Here is a 17,999-nt window from a genome sequence, read left to right as displayed (position 1 = left end):
GCTGCTGGCTCAGGGCTGTCCATGCAGGAGCACACCAACCTCTGCTGAGAGCAGTACCTCTATGATCGTGATGGGTATTTGCTCTGTAGTCAGTACATTCATGCAGGAAGACACAGACCTGGGTGTAATCTCTTTCTCTGCTGCTGAGCTGTGTCTCTCAAGAATGTGCCTCACTTCATGCCCAGACATCTGAGGAAGCACGCTAATACCCCAGCTAGCTGCTACTTGGGTGGAATAGGAAAGAGGGGAACACAGCTCGTGACTCCTTTCACTGAAGTGTCTGTTTGGCACAGAAATCCAGTATTTAAATGAGAACTACACTCTTCATCTACCAGTAGTACACTTACCAGTAGTAAATGAGAATGATGTCCTAGTCCTTGTTCTACTGAGTGTTTGCTTATCTCAGTTTATACATTCCTTATGTAAAATCTGTAAATAGTGAGACAGAAATCCACAGTGGGGAGTACTTCTTTTCTACCAAGCGGTTTTTCAAGAGTGGCTTAAGTAACTGTCGCAGGAGAGTTTGTATGATCACTCAGAGTTAACGAAGTGATCCAGGTGAAAACTCACATCAAGAGGCGCAAAGCATGTCAAAAACAGGGAATGAGGAGTATTGCGGAGCTCTGGCTAACATGCTGTGGTTTCTTAAATATATAATATATGCATTTTTAGTAGGAACAGGGCAAAGAATAAAACATGGATTTTCCCTAGTTCAAGTTAAAAAATATTTTGTTATAGAATTTTTAAATTAATCAAGACTGATTTTAAAGTCCTCTCTACTGATCTGAGAACAGTCTTTTGACCTAAGTGGTGATCAAATAGATAAGGAAAATTTTTCATAGACCTTACTGGAATCTCGATGTCTTTTTTTGTGAGCAGTGACGTTTTATGCCACAGTAAACAAAATATGACCACAGCCGAAGACAGCCTAATATGGGACCATTAATAACAAAAGGGATAAAAATCTTCATTATTTAAAGACATGTCTACAGTGTGTGTTTCAGGCAAAGACTTACTGCTGTCATGCAATTCAATTCCAATCTAAACCCAATGTGATCCTGTTAGCCTTGTTTGGACTTGGGACCATGCTAACCATTGATAGCTGATGTTTGGTCAGTTCTGAGCACGGGCAGAGCAAGTTTACCTCTTCCCTCTCTCAGACGTCATGGTGATAGGAAACAGCAGCCCAAGATAAAGCCTCATGCCAGTAAGTGCTCATTCATCATAGGAATTTCTCTCAGAAATTTTTTTTTTGTGATTATTTAGATTCTCCCATCTTTGACACACATTTCCATATTATAGTGGGACAGGAATGATAATTTCAGTGGTGCACGATGACATGATGAAAATGGTCATCTATTTATATGCCTGGAAAATGAAGTAACTAATCAATAAAGCATTGAGAACACCATTGATGCTATCTAACAATGCTGATGATGAAAGCAGTGTGATCAAATTGGTTTATGAATGAAACTTGGGCAGACTTTGGGCTTGTTAAATCACAGTGTGGTTTCATGCTCTTTTGGCTGTAAGTTAATTGAATCTGACGTACAAGGAACTTTGTTGCAGCTTGTCTCCGCAGAATTATAACCAATCTTGTTTTTTTCCTAATTAAAATCCTGATTAATGTTAAATTCCCTCAAACTACTCAGACAAATATTGTCATTGCCAGTATTTATTGGCATCAAAACAATTTAGAATTCAGCTTTTTCTAATTTTAAATATTTTTCAAAATGACATAATGTACAAACAAAAGCTAGTCACTCTGAGAATAATTCTCATATTCTTAACATAAATACTTCAACTACTCACCAAATAATAATTTTTATCCCTTATGTACTCCTACCTTTTATCCGACACAACTTTTCCCATAGGAAATTCAGTGTATTTTACCATTTATTTTTAATAGGCTTTGTATGATTTTTTAATGCATTCCCTTGAGAAAAGATTTTATCTTGAATATGAATTACAGCTTATATTGGTCTCTTAAAAGAACCTTTCAGCTGACACCACAGGATGAACTTAAATCACATCAAAACCTGTTGGAAATTGTAGCTACTGTAACTGTGCAAATAAGGAACATGTACATTAGATGAAACCAAAAACAAAGGAAAGTGAGTTTTGGTTTACAATATATTCAACATAATATGTGTTAGCTTTGTTATATTATTTGCTTTGTGAAACCACGAAAAGTATAAAACAACTCTCTTTCATTTTACCTGAAACGTTACATTCAATTTTTGGTGCAACTCTCACTTTACTTTTTAGATATTATTCACTTTATTTCTCCCTCATCCAGTCAAGTAAAAATTAAAAAAAATAAAGAACAAGTATAAATTTCTAAGTGAGTATGCTCTTTGAAAAACAAAGGTCAATGTGTATCCTTCTGGAAATATTGAAATAAAGTATTTTAACACTTCTTGTTTTTTCCTCTGAATAATGTCAGTCTTCCTGAAATGCCAGCTTCTGGTAAATTGGTCTCCTCATCAAAATATATTTAGTCAGTCCTGCTGTAAATAGAAGATACTGTAAAAGTACATAAAAATGTGAGCTTAGTAATTTGGGGCAAATCTGCATAAAACATTCTTTGAGAAACCAAGGAAGCTGAAGTGTTCTTTCCATTGGAGGTGATGTGGAAAACAGGGCAGACAGAAAATATCTTCAGTGTTTCTCTCTTCCACGCTAACTCGTAACCAGAACAGCTGATGCAGCAGTTAACGTGTGCTACACTTCTGTACATGCTTGAGCACCATCTAGCAACCCTCCGAGATAATGCACGGCATTGCCTGCTGTCCATTAGGCAGAAGTCTTTATGCAGAAATCTAGACTATTGCTTTTAATTTCCCCAAATATAGTCGTAGGTGTTGCCAAATAACATGCTTTAATATGAAATAATATCCAAGGGCACAGGGGCAAGTCAAGATAGGATTTCCTAAGTACGTCATGCTGGCAAACTGCACCACAGGGTGCCTGGCAAGCCCTATCTCCAGAACTGTTTGTGTATGGACTATGACTCACCTTTTGCTGATACATACATGCATGTGTTAGGTATGTGCTGGTACCTCGCAAGGTCCTCTTATCTGGTAATAAATGTAGAAGAAAGGGTTAGCATTAAAACTGGATCACCTTTATATGAATTGCACTAAGATCATTCTTTCACTGGATGTCTTCTAGTGCAAATCAGACTTATAAAATCTTACTGTTATGTATAGCTTTGCATCACCTATTTTTACCACTATTTCTCTGAAGCAGGCATTAGACAGTGATGATGTGTGGGACACTTCCTTCCAGTTACATACATTCAAGCTCTGGGCTAGACACCAACCTGTGGCTAAGACAGCACAATTTTGAGAACTGCTACAACAGAGGATGCATTTTAGGTAGTAACACTGATGTATAGTAAGTTTTTCTGACCACTCTTAAGGACATGAATAAGAACTGAACACTAACACAGTTCAAAATGTTTTTCTGCACAACTGCACCCAAAAAAAAAGAACAAAAGCAAAGATTTCTTTTGCCCCTTCAAGATCAGAACTGCATTTGTCCAGGAGAAGGAAAGAAACTATCTATATTGACAAAACAGGTCATGGAAAAACAAGACAAAATAACTTTAAATGCTTGTATGCATAATGAAATTCTTGTTGCAATGTGTTCAGAGTTGGGGTGTCAGTGCGTGAGAAAATGAAAGCTCTTACCTCTCAAATAGAGCTGTATGTCTACAAAGATTCATAGAGGGAGAAATTCCCCCAAACCAACAAAATCAAAGCTTTATCACACCCTCAAGAACAACTTTCAGGTTTTTGTCTGAAGGATGTCACTGTTAACCTACTGCATGATCTATAATGCCAAACCCCTTACTGATGATTAAAGCAAATGGCTCAAACCCTTCCAGTAACAAGAGTCTTCAGGCGGTTATGAGGATTTTTCTGAACAAAAAAAAAACCCAAAACATGACAAAAATGAAACTTTCTGCTAGAATCAGACCTGTTTTGATTAAACTTCCATTGGGAAGGCTTTTTTGTTTCCCAGGTGGATTTTCTTGATAAAATTCTAGCTAAAAAAGGTCTAGAAAAGAGCTTGATGAAGCCAAGTTCCCCAAGGCAAGAACCATTAAGTTTAAATCACCTCTGAGAAGTGATAGTCCAAATTACACTAGACAGCCTTCAATCCAGTGCATTGCTTTGCTATTTGTTTAGAAATTTTTTCCTTATTTCTGAACAAACCCTTGTTTCGTGCAGCATAATACCATTATTTCTTGTCCTATCTACCCTGGACATAGAGACTTAGCTCTCTCTGGGGCTATCTTTTACCTAGGCAAAGTTGCTACCGCGTCCCTTCTTCAATCTTCTCTTTAGGCTAAAAGCCTCAATTCCTTCAATCTTTACTCATAGGTTTTTAGACCTCTGATCACTCCTGACGTGCTCTAGTCACCTGGGGCTTAGGGCACTCATGTAGAGAACATGAGCCCTTGCTTTGCCAAAGTCAGATACAATGGAAACAAAAGCAAATAATAGCACTGTAAAAGACAGCATTGCAAAGCAGTACTTCTGACCTAAGTTTTATACATACTCTCATTAGTGGATGACTTTGAAAGAACACAGTGATGTTGGCCTAGTTTAAGTTGAGCATAGATGCTCAAATCTGTTAATTTTATTTTACGTCACTCTATGTTCTGATAGGAAGCCATGAAATATGCATAATATTTTGATGTCTGTAACTTGTCTCCTCTTTAGCAATGCTTGCAGGCTACCAAGAAAATTGTCAGTCTGGGTTTGTTTAAAAAACAAATTTAATTCACTCAGGGTTTTTAATGCATCCTGTTTGTAAACAAAAGAAAAAAAGGAAGCCATTTCTCCTGAGAAGGCCTATGTTCTCCATATCGTGTTGAATAATTAACAGCACTCACCACACCAGCAATTATTAGAAGACATCTCCTGGAGATGGCCTCTTGGTTTCAACAAACACATTGACTAATTTTGACAAATGTCATTAGTCTCAGAAGCGTGTTTATTCCTGGTAGCACATTTAATGATCTGCAGAGCATGAGAGCATGTCCCCTTCTAATACTTAGCAGTTATAGAAAGTACCTCCTACACCCTGCAATTAAAGCATAGTCTGTAAAATAATTAGTCATAGGGAAAGAATGTCAGACAGGAACAGGGGTTCCTAAGATCACAATCATTTCAGCAATAATTGTTGAGCAAACTAGGGATCTATTCAGAAAGCTGCTCAAAGACATAATTTCAGTGCTAGCATTACTTTATAAGGAGAGTTTAAGTGAAAATTAAAGAAATATTCCGAGTGAGTGACTTCATAAAAATAAATTATGCTGCTTGGATATATGTAAAAAAATTGCTAAATTAAGATTCCAGCCTTTTCCAAAGGAAAAGATCCCAAAATATGTCGGAGGTATAAACTCCTATGTGAGAACCAGTTAGCTAATATGAAATCTCATTAATATTATGTAATTTCACAGACTATTTCTGCAATAACATTCCTACCTTTCTTCTAGGAGAAAAGAAAGAGGAAATATTTAGGAGAAAATAAACTTCAGTGCAACAATAATGTATTTAATTAGGAGCAGAACTGATATGGTTACCAGATCCTATGATAGATTCAGGACATGAATTCAAGCCGTGGGCCAAGCTCATGTCAAAGGCATTGCCCATTCAGTGCCTCTGCGAAGGGGTGCCTGCTCATCAGAGCTGACCAGAACTCTAGTCATGTCCCTTCTTTGCACGTTGCTGGCCACAGGCACTACCCAAAGCACGGTAGCCCCATGCGTCTGCTGGACAGGGGAATTTGACTTCACTTTCATTCAGCAGTCAAGTTTTCTTCTTCCTGAGTCTTCAATGGGCACTTATAATCTACACAATTAATTTCAGTGAGCTTTTGGGAGATCCTGTACGAAACTTCAGCAAAGTTGTCTCCAATAAAAAGGGTATAACATATCCCATATCTCTTGACAATGGAACTCAACCTTGTATCGAGTCCCTCTTTTATTATAGACAACTTCCTTTGACCTTGAAGTCTTTGCTCAGTATAACAGGTTTTTCTGTGTCTTTTCAGTGGTTAATGTTTAAAGTGACATTCGACTTTTCTACCACACTAGCTTTTGGCTTCTAGTTCACAGATGATCATTGTTATTATAATTCTATTTTACTAAAAGGGATTTTCCTGTTTTCAAGGCTGTTTGATCTAATGGAAGGCAAGCGAGCAGATGTGTTCATACAAAATCTTATTAGTTTCTCTGAAAGAATGTTTCATTACAGTGTGGGTGGAAACATCCTCTGTTTTCAAAGTAATTGTAATACAGCAACCGTAATGTGCAGCACACAATATTCCAGGTTTCATATAGTAATTGTCTTAGATAAGAGTCAAGAAGAGAGGCAGTGAGGTCTACAGAACCATTTTTGACCTTTGGTATGTCACTTTGCTTGCATTTCCTTTTTATTTACTGTTTCCGTCTTACCTTATAGAACAAGTTCTTTGACACAGAGATTGTCTTTCACATATGGTCGTATAACAAGATACAAATGCCTTTATGCAGCCAAGGCTTCTGTGCTTAACGTTATGAAAATAAACAATAGTAACAAGTAATGAAATACTGTAGGCCTTTATACTGCTGTGGTATTAATGTGTGGAAAAAGGAGTCTGAGGGTGCCATGCACGAGGATCTGAGCCATCAGGCTACAGACTCATGAGTGGAGAGATTAAGTTCAAGGCATGAAGTCAGAGCAATTCACACTATAGTCACTGCATATAGATAAGTAGGTTTTGGTTTTGTCCATTGCTTCAGTTAATAAAAGCTTTGAAGCAGAAGAGGAATGGGGAAATAATATCTGATGACAGTAGTAGCATAAAACAAATTAATGATTGACAATTAGGAACTTACCTGAAACCTGGCTTGCTTGAGCAGAACATGCCATTCTGAGATCCATACTTTAAGTCAGTTTTGAATAACTCCCAGTCTGAAGACCGTGGAAAGAGAGAACAGTGAAGATTTGCACTGTGGAGTATGTTGTTATAGTGCATCAGTTTCAGTAAGCACACCTTTGTTTTTTTGCTTCCTTAGTGGGTAGCCTATATAAGAAAGGACAACAACTTAAATTACAGACTGTCCTCTTAAATGAACTATTCAAAAATGAACTAGAAGAAAATATTGGGCTGTAACGTTTGCTTGTTCTGAGTATTGATACTAGCTTGAATACTTCAATATTCATGAAAAGAGAACTTGATAAGATCACAAATGATCAAATCACATACACACACTAAATTTTCCCCACTGCTTCTTCAGTTCTAATTATGAACTTGCATGTATAATCACAGTAATCCTGAGATGGCAGCTGTAACTGCTGGCACTGTGTGAACTTATGTGCACAATCAAACTGCTTGTGTTACAGCTGCCACTTAGTGCAGCAACCCTCTGCATTTACTATGTATAAGCACTGCTTTTGCTATGATCGTTATTGACAGATAGTACAAAACTGTCTGTTTCTCTGTGTAAAAAAAATCTTTTTCCAGCAGAACTGATTATTTTCTGTGACTTCTGAGGTTAGAGTAGTCTTAATAAAGATCAAGTTGATTCTGAGTTGTAATAGATTTATAATGTGTTTTTTCAGTAACATTTTCAGTATGGCAGGAAACTGGCATGTTCTTTCTGTTTTGTTCTAATTTGCTTTCTTCAAGAAAGAAAACTGAATACATTTGGGCTGCAGCATCAAAACCACACAAAATGTAATCATTTGCAGAAATGCCTTCCATAAAGCTTGCATGTAAACAAGAACCAAACACCCTTATCTGTAGTAGGTGAGGGGAGATAAGAAGTTGCCAACACCCTGGTGCAAGGGATGCTAGACCAGGTAGAACACGTTCACAAGAGGGACTGGGCAGGTAGACAACCGCATTACTAGCTGTTTGTGCTATTATTACCTCCACATCTATCATTCTCTAAATAAACTTGTGTAGGAAGAGAAAAGGAAGGAAAAGATATTAAGATGTCCAGTTTTAATTGCATATTATTTCTAAACAGCGCTTTACAGTCAATGTTATTTTTTATAGATGTTTGTGACTTTTCTTATGAGTATGAGGACATTCCTTATGTACATTTTCTAATAACGTGTCTAAACTGTAGGAAAATATGTTTGCTAGTGAGTTAAACCTGGAAGAGAGTGACCAATTTGTATCAAATTAGTCCAAAATTTTACAGTGAAAAAAGCTGGGGTTTTTTCAGTATGTTGTAATATGAATAAGTTAAAACTTTTCAAGGGAGGATGTTGATTTCAGTGTAAATTTTAATGAAAATCTTCCAGCCAATTGACTAATTGGATTCAGGACTCAGGATTTTTGTGCTGCCCGCTACACATTTAAAAATGTCAGATCTCTGGCGTCTCACGCTCTGAGATGGGATTTCATGCAGTCGGTTCTTGTCCTTCTCCATCAAAGAGCCACACCATTACCTCTCTTACTCTGGGCCAGGCAAAGCTGGCTGGTCAGGTCTTGGTGACAGACATTTCTTCCCATGGGAATGCATTCACATGCTAGAATGTATGACCAACATTATGCCCGAGTTTTTATCCTGCAACAGGGAAACTTCAAGCACAAAGACCTGCAGAGCATGAGAAGACCTGCAGGGGTCTAAGGTCTCCCTTGCACGCTCAGCATCAGAGACCACACAGTGGTGCGTTTAGTGCTAAGGCATTGTGTTAACTCCAACAAATTTAATTTTTGGTCAAAATGTTTAAAGAAAATATTGTTTCTGGCCTGACCTCCTTGTTCTTAACTTGTGAGTCTTTAGCATGGAAATCTGGGGTGCATTATTTTTCGTGCCTGTATTTTTCTTTTGTAACAGCTGAAGCTTACTAGAATACTTTGACTTATACAGAAAAAGAGCATAATGTTATGACTACATACTAGAAAGCTGGTTTTGATGCTACCCAATACATCAGAACAGTCTGTTACTCCTTTCTCAGCCAAGCAAAATCTACTAACTTGCACATTTTTGGCAGTGATATGTGTTTTGAAGGAAAGCTGCTATTGTTTTTGTGCCTTATATCATAACAGAGCTTGACTCTTTTACATATAATGTGCACCGGACAACTACAGGTATTAGTTTCAGTGGTGTTTTACCTAACTTTTGCAGCAACATCTACAAATCATATTCAGACAAAACCCATATAAAAATAAAACTCAAAAGTTCAAAGCAATCAAGACCACTGAAAAAACATTATTTGAGAACTGCATTAAAGTGAAATAAAAAAAAACCTCCACCAAAACAAAACAAACACCCCCCCCCCACCAGTCATTCGTTTCATTCATCCAATATTAATTTTCAGCACAAACAAGAAAAAAAGGCAAGGAGAAGAACAGTCTAGGAATTACCATGCTAATAAGAATATGGAGTTTTCTGCATTGTCCGAATGTATCCACGGTCATTATAATGAGAAGTAACCCTCTAAATTAAAATAACCAAGGCCAGGTGTGCAGACAGCCTCATATTTGCTGCACTCAGATATCAACTTAAAATAAAATAATTTGTGTGAGATGAATTCTGAGCATGTTAAAGCTTCCCAATTCACAAGACACATAACCAAAAATGTCTAGTAAGAGAATGTTCCCAGGCTTATTATTGGCACTTTGCAAAAAATAAAGAACAGGCAACAGTTACGGCAAGGAACTGTTATATCACCCACAAAATAATTGTTCTTTGCCCTCCTATAATACTGTCCAGGACTTAGACCAAAACCACTTAAATTTGGTAGGAAATCAAACCCTCCCCTCCTAAAAAAAAAGTTAATGGGGAGAATTTTAAACTGCTACCTCCTAATTTTCATTATTTCATATTTCTGAGGAAAATAATTTTTAGGATTAAAGTTGACCAAATTTACGTAGAATTGAAAAAAATTTGGGAAATGAAATGCAATAAAAATGAGAAGGTTGATGTCTTCCACTGCTGCATCTCAAAGCAGCTCACCAGCTCTGAGGCACTGTAATGTAATGACTGACAAACTGAAACTTAGAAGTTCACTTCGCTCCCTGAGAAAGAAGGGAGCAAAGGGAAGCTTGGCTTTCAGGCCATGTGATTAGGGACTTGTCTATAATGCATGCTCCCTCTTGTTTTCTCTCCCTTGCATACTAAATATCTAATCAGCTGCTACAATGCTAGGCACTGTGGATTATATTGTCCCTCACAGTCTCCTGTTCTGCAGAAGGCAGATGGCTCTGGAGCACACATGGACTTATAGCAAGTCTCTTCATCCTCTTACCTACCATCCCAACCACTCAGCCCCTTTCCTTCCTTTGGGTTGAAATCCTAGACTCGTTTTAGGCGGCACCAAAGCTCATGTTGAATGCAGTAGAGCCACCAATACCTTATCCTTTGCTTTAATGTTCTGAAAAAAAAAAATCACATGAACGTTTTGATTTTTCTGAGGGAAAATACATCATTAATATCATGGTGGTACAGTATACGATAGACATATTTAGAGGTTCTCTACACGTAGCAGCATTTCAATTGCCCAGTATTTCAACTCCTTTGGACAAACAAACATGGTAAAATAGAATACTGATATAATGGAATGCCATTCATCATTCAGTGTTACAGATGATGTTACAGAAAGGGCCAAGTATAGGAATCTGTGTACTGAAACCAATATTCATCTTCAAAAAATCAATGTGCTAAGTAATAATAACTAACCTGGAAGAAAATATACTTGCAGAAGCTCAGCTACGCATGAAGAAAATGGATGTGAATGAAGAGCAATGTTCAACAAGAAATAATACAACAATTTTTTATCCTCTCAAGATTTATCTACAGAAATTTTTAGCATTTTTTTTCAAATCATATATTATAAATTGCATCAAATTCACACAAGATATACTTTACATCCCAGAGGAGCTTCATTTTGGGAGCTCAAAGGTCCAACTTTCAGTTAAAACTAAACTATAAAAAAACCCATGAAGATATAAACAAAGAGAATTCCCCAAATTATGTCGTACACCAGAACCAAAGAGAACACTTAAAGCAGTCACACAGTCCATCTGCTGGGGTAGGCTAGATTAAGTAAGAACTTGTCCAGCAGTATTTTATTACTCAATGTTCAGATTTAAACAGGGGGAAAAAAGAAGAGAAAAAGCCATTCACGCTTCTAAGAGCTGTAAATAAGACTTAATTCATATTCATATGTAAAATGAAACATAAAATATGGTAGAATATTTTAATTAACATGAGTTAGGTTATTTACTCCAACTAACTTAGAAGAACTCTGTCCCTCAAGGCAGGATGCTCTGAACTGAGGCCTGTGTGCAGAAGACAACTGACACCTTGTAGCATTCTCACAGTTCTCAAAACCACAGCAAACTGAAAAGAAAATCAATTCTTCACTCATGAAATAGTCCAGAAGTAGATAACTCACTAGAGTGGGCAAGGCTGGGGTCAAGGAAAGTCCCATAATTGAAATGATTACAATACCAGAGGGCTGAGCTAGAAAAATTCTCCAAGACCACCATATCTATTGATTTGCAATATACATAAAATGAACTCCTATGGAAAGGGCCACGGAAGACTGCTCTGACACTTAGCAATGTTTCTTCCATGGGGGAGACTGCATCACACATCAGAAATGTCATAGACACAGACACCTCAGCCCACCGCATAGGAACACCTATAAAGCATTTGAATTAATGCAGATCCGTATCTACCAGACCCAAAACAATATGCTTCATTTGGTTATCCAGGCAGAGGGCTTCCATGATATCTGTATGCTTAATTCCTAGCCTGACTTCTGGGAAGACAGCATGGATTGACTGATAAAAAGCTGGGGAAACACAGCTGTTATGGAAATGTGGACCTCTCACAGCAAACCAGAAGGAACCAGGGCAAACCCCTGGAGACAACAGAGAAAAGGATTTTGTCAGTAGCTCAGACATTGACAGCGATGAAGATACTACCAAAAAGTGCCATTGTGTTTGAGCCAAAAACAATTTGAGGAATTACACCATAGTGGCATTTTGCAGAATCTGGCATCTGTTTAGTGCTCAGTGCAGCACATAAAGATGCCTGGTGGACCATTGAGCCTGTTTGTTTGTTGTGAAATCTATTACCTGAAAAAGCACACAGCAGCCTCATTACAGGGGAGCTTTGAGAGAAATTATAGCTAAATCTATTAAGAGATATATACTGTTATTATAATGTCTTTCAAATTTGTTTATTGAATAACTGAATATCTTTGGTTCTGGATTAGGAACCATAAACTATAGATCTCAAGGGCTGTCACTGTTACTTATATGTTCTCTAAAAGGAGGTACTTTTTTTTCATCTTAAATTGTTTACACCTAATAAGCTCAGAAAAGAGCTCTTTCTCACATATCTCATAACTTCAGATTCACTGAAATGTATAGACAATGCTTTTCTGATAAAAACTTTACATCCCAGAGTCTGATGAATAGAAAGGCTGCTCCTAAATTATTTTAATTACAAATTCAGGCAAGAATGCCTTTCATACTCTTCTAATGTAGTTCAGATTATAGAAAGTTTCCTTTAGTCCCCAAGACATTTTTAAAAGCAAGAAGTTCCTTTTTCCTTCGCTCAAACAATTCTGTTGTTCCTACCCGAGAACAATGCCTAAGTCATTTAAAAAAAGCTTTTTTTTTTTTTCTGCTGTTGCTATGCAATAGATACAAGCTGCTTTCTTGTTTCATTTTATGACAAATTATCTTTTCAGTGCCAGACATTGGTTTCAGTGTCTGTCCACTGGATCTGAACATAACTTCTCCATGCAAACTCAGAAACAAATTTGGACACGCACTTAGTACTGGTGTTTAAACGAGGTCTGCTGAGAATTACCAGATCTTAAGAGAAATCAACAATCAACAAGCTCCAGAAATGCAGCCTAAGCACCATGTCAGCGATGATTCTCTCAACAAAAAATAACAGTATTTGTAACACTTGTTGTAAGCAAGCATGAAATTGGAGGTAGTCCCGAAAGAATAAATCCGTGGTGCTGTATATAGAAGTACTTCATGCTAGGAAATGGACTTTAATTAGAACATCACTGGTGTCAAATTTCTAATAAAATGTTTAAAGACAAATGGAGATAGTAGAACCTAGGGAGCTCTGCTAATGTAGAAACGGCTGTTAATTGCTAGGGATTTACATTTTTACATTAGCACAAAGTCTGAGGCACAAAACTGATAAAGAGACACAAAGGCTTTGTGTGTGCCTAAGCTCTTTTCAGATTGCTACATAAATGGTGTGTTCAGCCGGCATGGAGCATCCTCGAGCTCACAGAGGCCTTAGCACCATCTCCTCTGCTGGTGCAGCCCACAGGGATTAACTCCCACCTATGTTCCAGGTCATGTTTTATTAGTACTCATATGCACAGATTACCACAGAGTATCTGCTTCTGCATTTAGAGGTAACCCAGTTTTACTCAGTCTTTCCTAAGGTGACTGGAACACAGAGAAGGATTGCCATTTTGATAGCCTCATTGCCTGCTTCCTTGACTCTTTCACACTGGCACTGGAGTATGACATAACTATCCTCTGAAGCATAATATTCTGCTGAGCTCCACATGGATTTTCAATAAGAAATTTGATAACAGATTATTGCATGTCTTCAGTGAATGCCCTGAGCTTCTCTCTGGTGTCTCTGAGAATCAGATCATTAAAAAGGTGATAAATGTAAAGCTACAGATAGCAATGCATGGAGACACTTGATGGAAATGGATCCAAATTATTTCTGTCTCTCCTGAAGATGTCAGGTATGGTCAGCCAGTGAAAGTAATATGGGCACATGGCCAACTCAGCTAAGATTCTGAAAAAAAAAAATAACCAAACCAAAATCAAACTATCCCCCCTCCAAAAAAAACCTCCAAACCAATAAAAACAGTAATACTGTACATAAGTTTTTCTTTCCTACTCAAAACACAAAAATGATCTTCAAATTGATGTCTTCTCTTTTCACAAAATGAATAGTTCGAAGCTTGGATATTCCAAAATGCCTCTAAGTACTTTCAAAGTCATACAAAAATTCACAAACTCAGAAACAGTCATTTGGGAGGTGTGGAGTGGAAAGAATCTGTTGAGAGAAATGGGCAGAAACGACCTGTGAAATCAAAATCTATTCTGCAGGCCATTGCACCTCAATAGTAGAGGATGGCTGTGCAAAAAGCCAGAGGGAAGCAGTGATTTATATGTCCATATACATTTGTGCAAATATGCTTCAGCAGATAAAGGTCTCTCTCTTGCATCTTTGGCTAGACACCAGAGCGTTAAGGCAACAGTGTCAAGGAAACAAGCTCCATGGTCACGGAGAAAGTGGCACACTCCAGAGAAAGAAGGTGGTGACCTCAAAGACAAAGAATGTGGAGGCTATTCCTGAGCGCCTCTGTCCTGTCACATGCTGCTCTCTGCAGACACAACCTTCACACCAGAGGCAGGTTCTCAATCTTAGCTCTAGCATTTACACCAGTCACCTCTCTTGCCCATCCCATCCTTCTCCAACAATCCCCAGGCTCTAGCTATCACTTTTCATGTGACTATTTGCAGAAGAATTGAAGTGAGTGTGTGTGAAAAAGGCAAACATGGAGTTCAAGAAACAGACCTGTAGTGGTAGCATTGGTCTCAGGCCGGTTGTATTTTGCAGAAGATCCTTGGAGATATGGAGGACTTGCATGGACAAGGCTCTGAGCAATCTGAGTTTGGCTGTGCCTGCCCTGGGCTGGGTTCCAGCAGGTGGTCAAAGTCTCAGATTGTATCTTAGCAGGACTTCAGGAAGGTTCACCTTTCACATCATTACCCTATACCCCACTCCTTGTTAAGGACAGAAAAAGGAATGACATCAGGGATCTAAGCACTGGATTTGTACCTGCTGCAAAAAAAAAATAACCAAACAACTCATGTTTGTCACGCAGTCATTTAAAATAATTGGTTTACATAACTTTCACTATGTTTCCATTTACAGACAGGAAAACTAAAATGCTGCTAGAGGTGAAGCGGCCGTGTAGGCCACGTTTTTCTTTTGCTTGCACTGCCTGAGGAGAACAGCTTTTATAAGGCAGATGCAGTAGGGCTGGGTTTTTTTTATCTGTTGCGGTGATTTTTCAATTCTGTTGGCTAAGTAAAATCAGCTGTTCTGAACAGCAAAGCATTCACTTCTGTGTTCAATCATCTTTAAGGGACTAACCGTTGTAAAGCATCTTCAGTTCATCCAAGGAAGGCCTATAATACTTGGCTGAATGTGGTTTCAAAGGCAGAGTGCCCAGAAACCCTGATATCTCACTCTGTTGTAAATAACAATTAGACATTTTTAACAAGTTCTGCTAATTCAGAATGAAATAATTAAAAGTTACACATTAAAGTGCAAGAAACACTTCTGAGATGAAGCTCATTTTAGTGAGCTATTTCAAATACTAAAGTTTATTACAATATAGAGTTTTTACTCCTTTAATTGAATTTCTGGCACTAAAAGCTTAGTAATTTGAATATCTAAATGGTCTGTAAGGAAATAAGTGGAGTTATGTATTTTTTTAAGTGATAACAATCAATTATGTCGCACATCTATGGGATGGCTTGTGGCATTATCTCAGGTCTAGCATAAGGAGATGCATTTAGTGATTCTGTCCCAGAAGAGGTCAGGACTAAAATGGGGTTCATTAAGTCATACTTCCATCTCTGGCAGCGCTTCTTGCAGGGGCACAGGGCATGGCGACAGCTTTAGTCCCGATCCATAGTTGCTGAGCTATTCCTGCCTGCTATCTTCACTTGCAGGAGTTCTTTCACAGTGTCTGTCCCGTATAAGAGGTTGGCTGCCTTTACCCCAGCAACATAACTCTTGATGTAGGTGGTCTGGCCAGGGAAGCAAAATGTCTGCAGTTAGTCACAAGATTCAGCAAGGGCAGAGGAGTCATTTTAATCTTTAAAATCCTTAAAATAAATTTGAATCACTTTCAAATCACATGTAAACACAGCTCATGTTCTTGTTATCATGCATTATCTTTGAATTGTCAATACCTGGGCAAAACTGTAAGGACATATTGGCATGCATCCTTTTATTAAGTAAACAAAAAAGAGCTTTCTTGCTCTAAGGATTCTTTGCCGAATGTATTATTATGTATTACATAAATACTGAGATTAACCTCTCTGTACTTTGTTTATCCAGTATTAAAACCTACTGCATTGACAGGCACGGTGATCATGCTGCAATGAACTGGAAAGTTAAAAACCAATCTAACTATATTTGTTATGCACGAGCAGTCAACAGTTAAGTTAATCACATTTTTTACAATTAACTTTTGTAGGTGTGAATTGAAAGAAGCTAGAATAGGATGATTTTTTTTCTATGCAGGTTACTATTTGACGAGAAAACATTTACAGATTTAATAGTTACTGAGAAAGAAGAAATCTAAGTACCAAATTCTGAGGTTCTAAAACAGCTCAGTCTTTTAAAAGACAGCTTTGCTGGATTAAGGACAGCAGGATTTGGTTCTGAGCTTTGAAAAGATGAAATTCATAAATACTTTTGAAGATGCAAAGTCAAGAAAATAGTAAATAAAGGTCTTTGAAGGATTAACTGTAAAAAAGATTCCACTAATCACTGCTTATGAAGGGGTGACCTTCAACATAAATAGAGCTATTTTGTCAAACCAAAGTCGATTTGATGGAAACAGAACTAACAGGGAATAAAAATCACAAATTGTCTGCAATCAAAATGCTTTGTGCAAGGTTATAAAAACATTCAGTACATCTATCAGTGGTAGGGCACTCACATATTTTAGGTCTGTGATGGTGAAGAGTGTGATATAATACACTCATAGAGTCTAAGGCCAAAAGGACCCTTATATCATTTATCTGACCAACATCATAAGACATCACATTTCCCCCTACACACCACTGAGCCCAGCAGTTCTTATGGCCTAGACCATGGCTTTGTTATAAACTCTAGGAAACGCATATTCTTGCATGGTCTGTGGAACAAGGTTATAGACTCATAGAGTGATCAGGTCGACTGCATTCCCACATGGGTCCTGAGTTTACCACATACTGAGGAGGCAAGATGAGAAGTCTGTCTCCACTGCCCTCTACACAAGAGGCCCAGCTAGCATTACTGCCAAACAAGAGCTTGAGATACGTGGTTGCTAGTCCTGGAGAGTGGAGAGAGCCCCTTTCAGCCTCAGTCATGGACCTTACCTTCTCCATAAGAAAGAGAAGATCTTGGCCTGGCCCTGTCACCCATCTTCAGTTTTTTCCACTGTCTTTCCCTGTTCTGCGATGGGAATTAAACTTTCAGTCCCTGCCCTGAGGGAGAGGGTTCTAGCAAAATTCATTTGAGCCGTGCTGCAGAGAAGTTTTGAGAGGGCCCCAGAGTCTGACTGGCCTGTATTAACTACCTGGTGCATTGCGAAAAGTGTGAAAGGAGGTGGTGACATAAAAATATGAATTCAGCAGAGTTGAAAATACAGGGTCCCTTCTGAACAGAGATCAATATCCTATAGCTAATCGCTCTGCATTACAACTGTCTTTCCTTATACAGACTGTAGGAGATGCCTGGAGTCTACAGTCTTCATTTTAGCCATCAGACAACCTGTTTGCACAGTGGCCTTACTCTAGCTGCTTTTTTGTCGGGGTGATTTCTTTTGACTTTTTTTTAATTGTTATTGCAAATGCCTGAATTGTCTAGTATGCTATTTAAAGGGAAGATGCTTGTTATTAGCAGCTTAACTGTAGAGCTGATGAAGCACAAAGAACACAAAACCAGATGAGAACACACACACAAAAAAAAAGAGAGCTAAAAAGGAAACATAATCTCTTGTCTAGATACACCCAGGTTTTAACTAGATATATAGACCACACCTCCTGCACATTCTAAGTTGCGAATTGTCAAGCAGATGAATTAATCCATCATTAAAGACCAATTTCCTTCCTTTCCCAACTTCAGAAGAAAGAAGAATGGGAGATTGTCATATAAGCCTAAGTCCACCGAAGCATTGGCTTTACTGAGG

The sequence above is a fragment of the Nyctibius grandis genome, chromosome 6, assembly GCF_013368605.1.
Source record: "Nyctibius grandis isolate bNycGra1 chromosome 6, bNycGra1.pri, whole genome shotgun sequence".
Taxonomy (NCBI): domain Eukaryota; kingdom Metazoa; phylum Chordata; class Aves; order Nyctibiiformes; family Nyctibiidae; genus Nyctibius; species Nyctibius grandis.
This window is presented reverse-complemented; position numbering follows the sequence as displayed.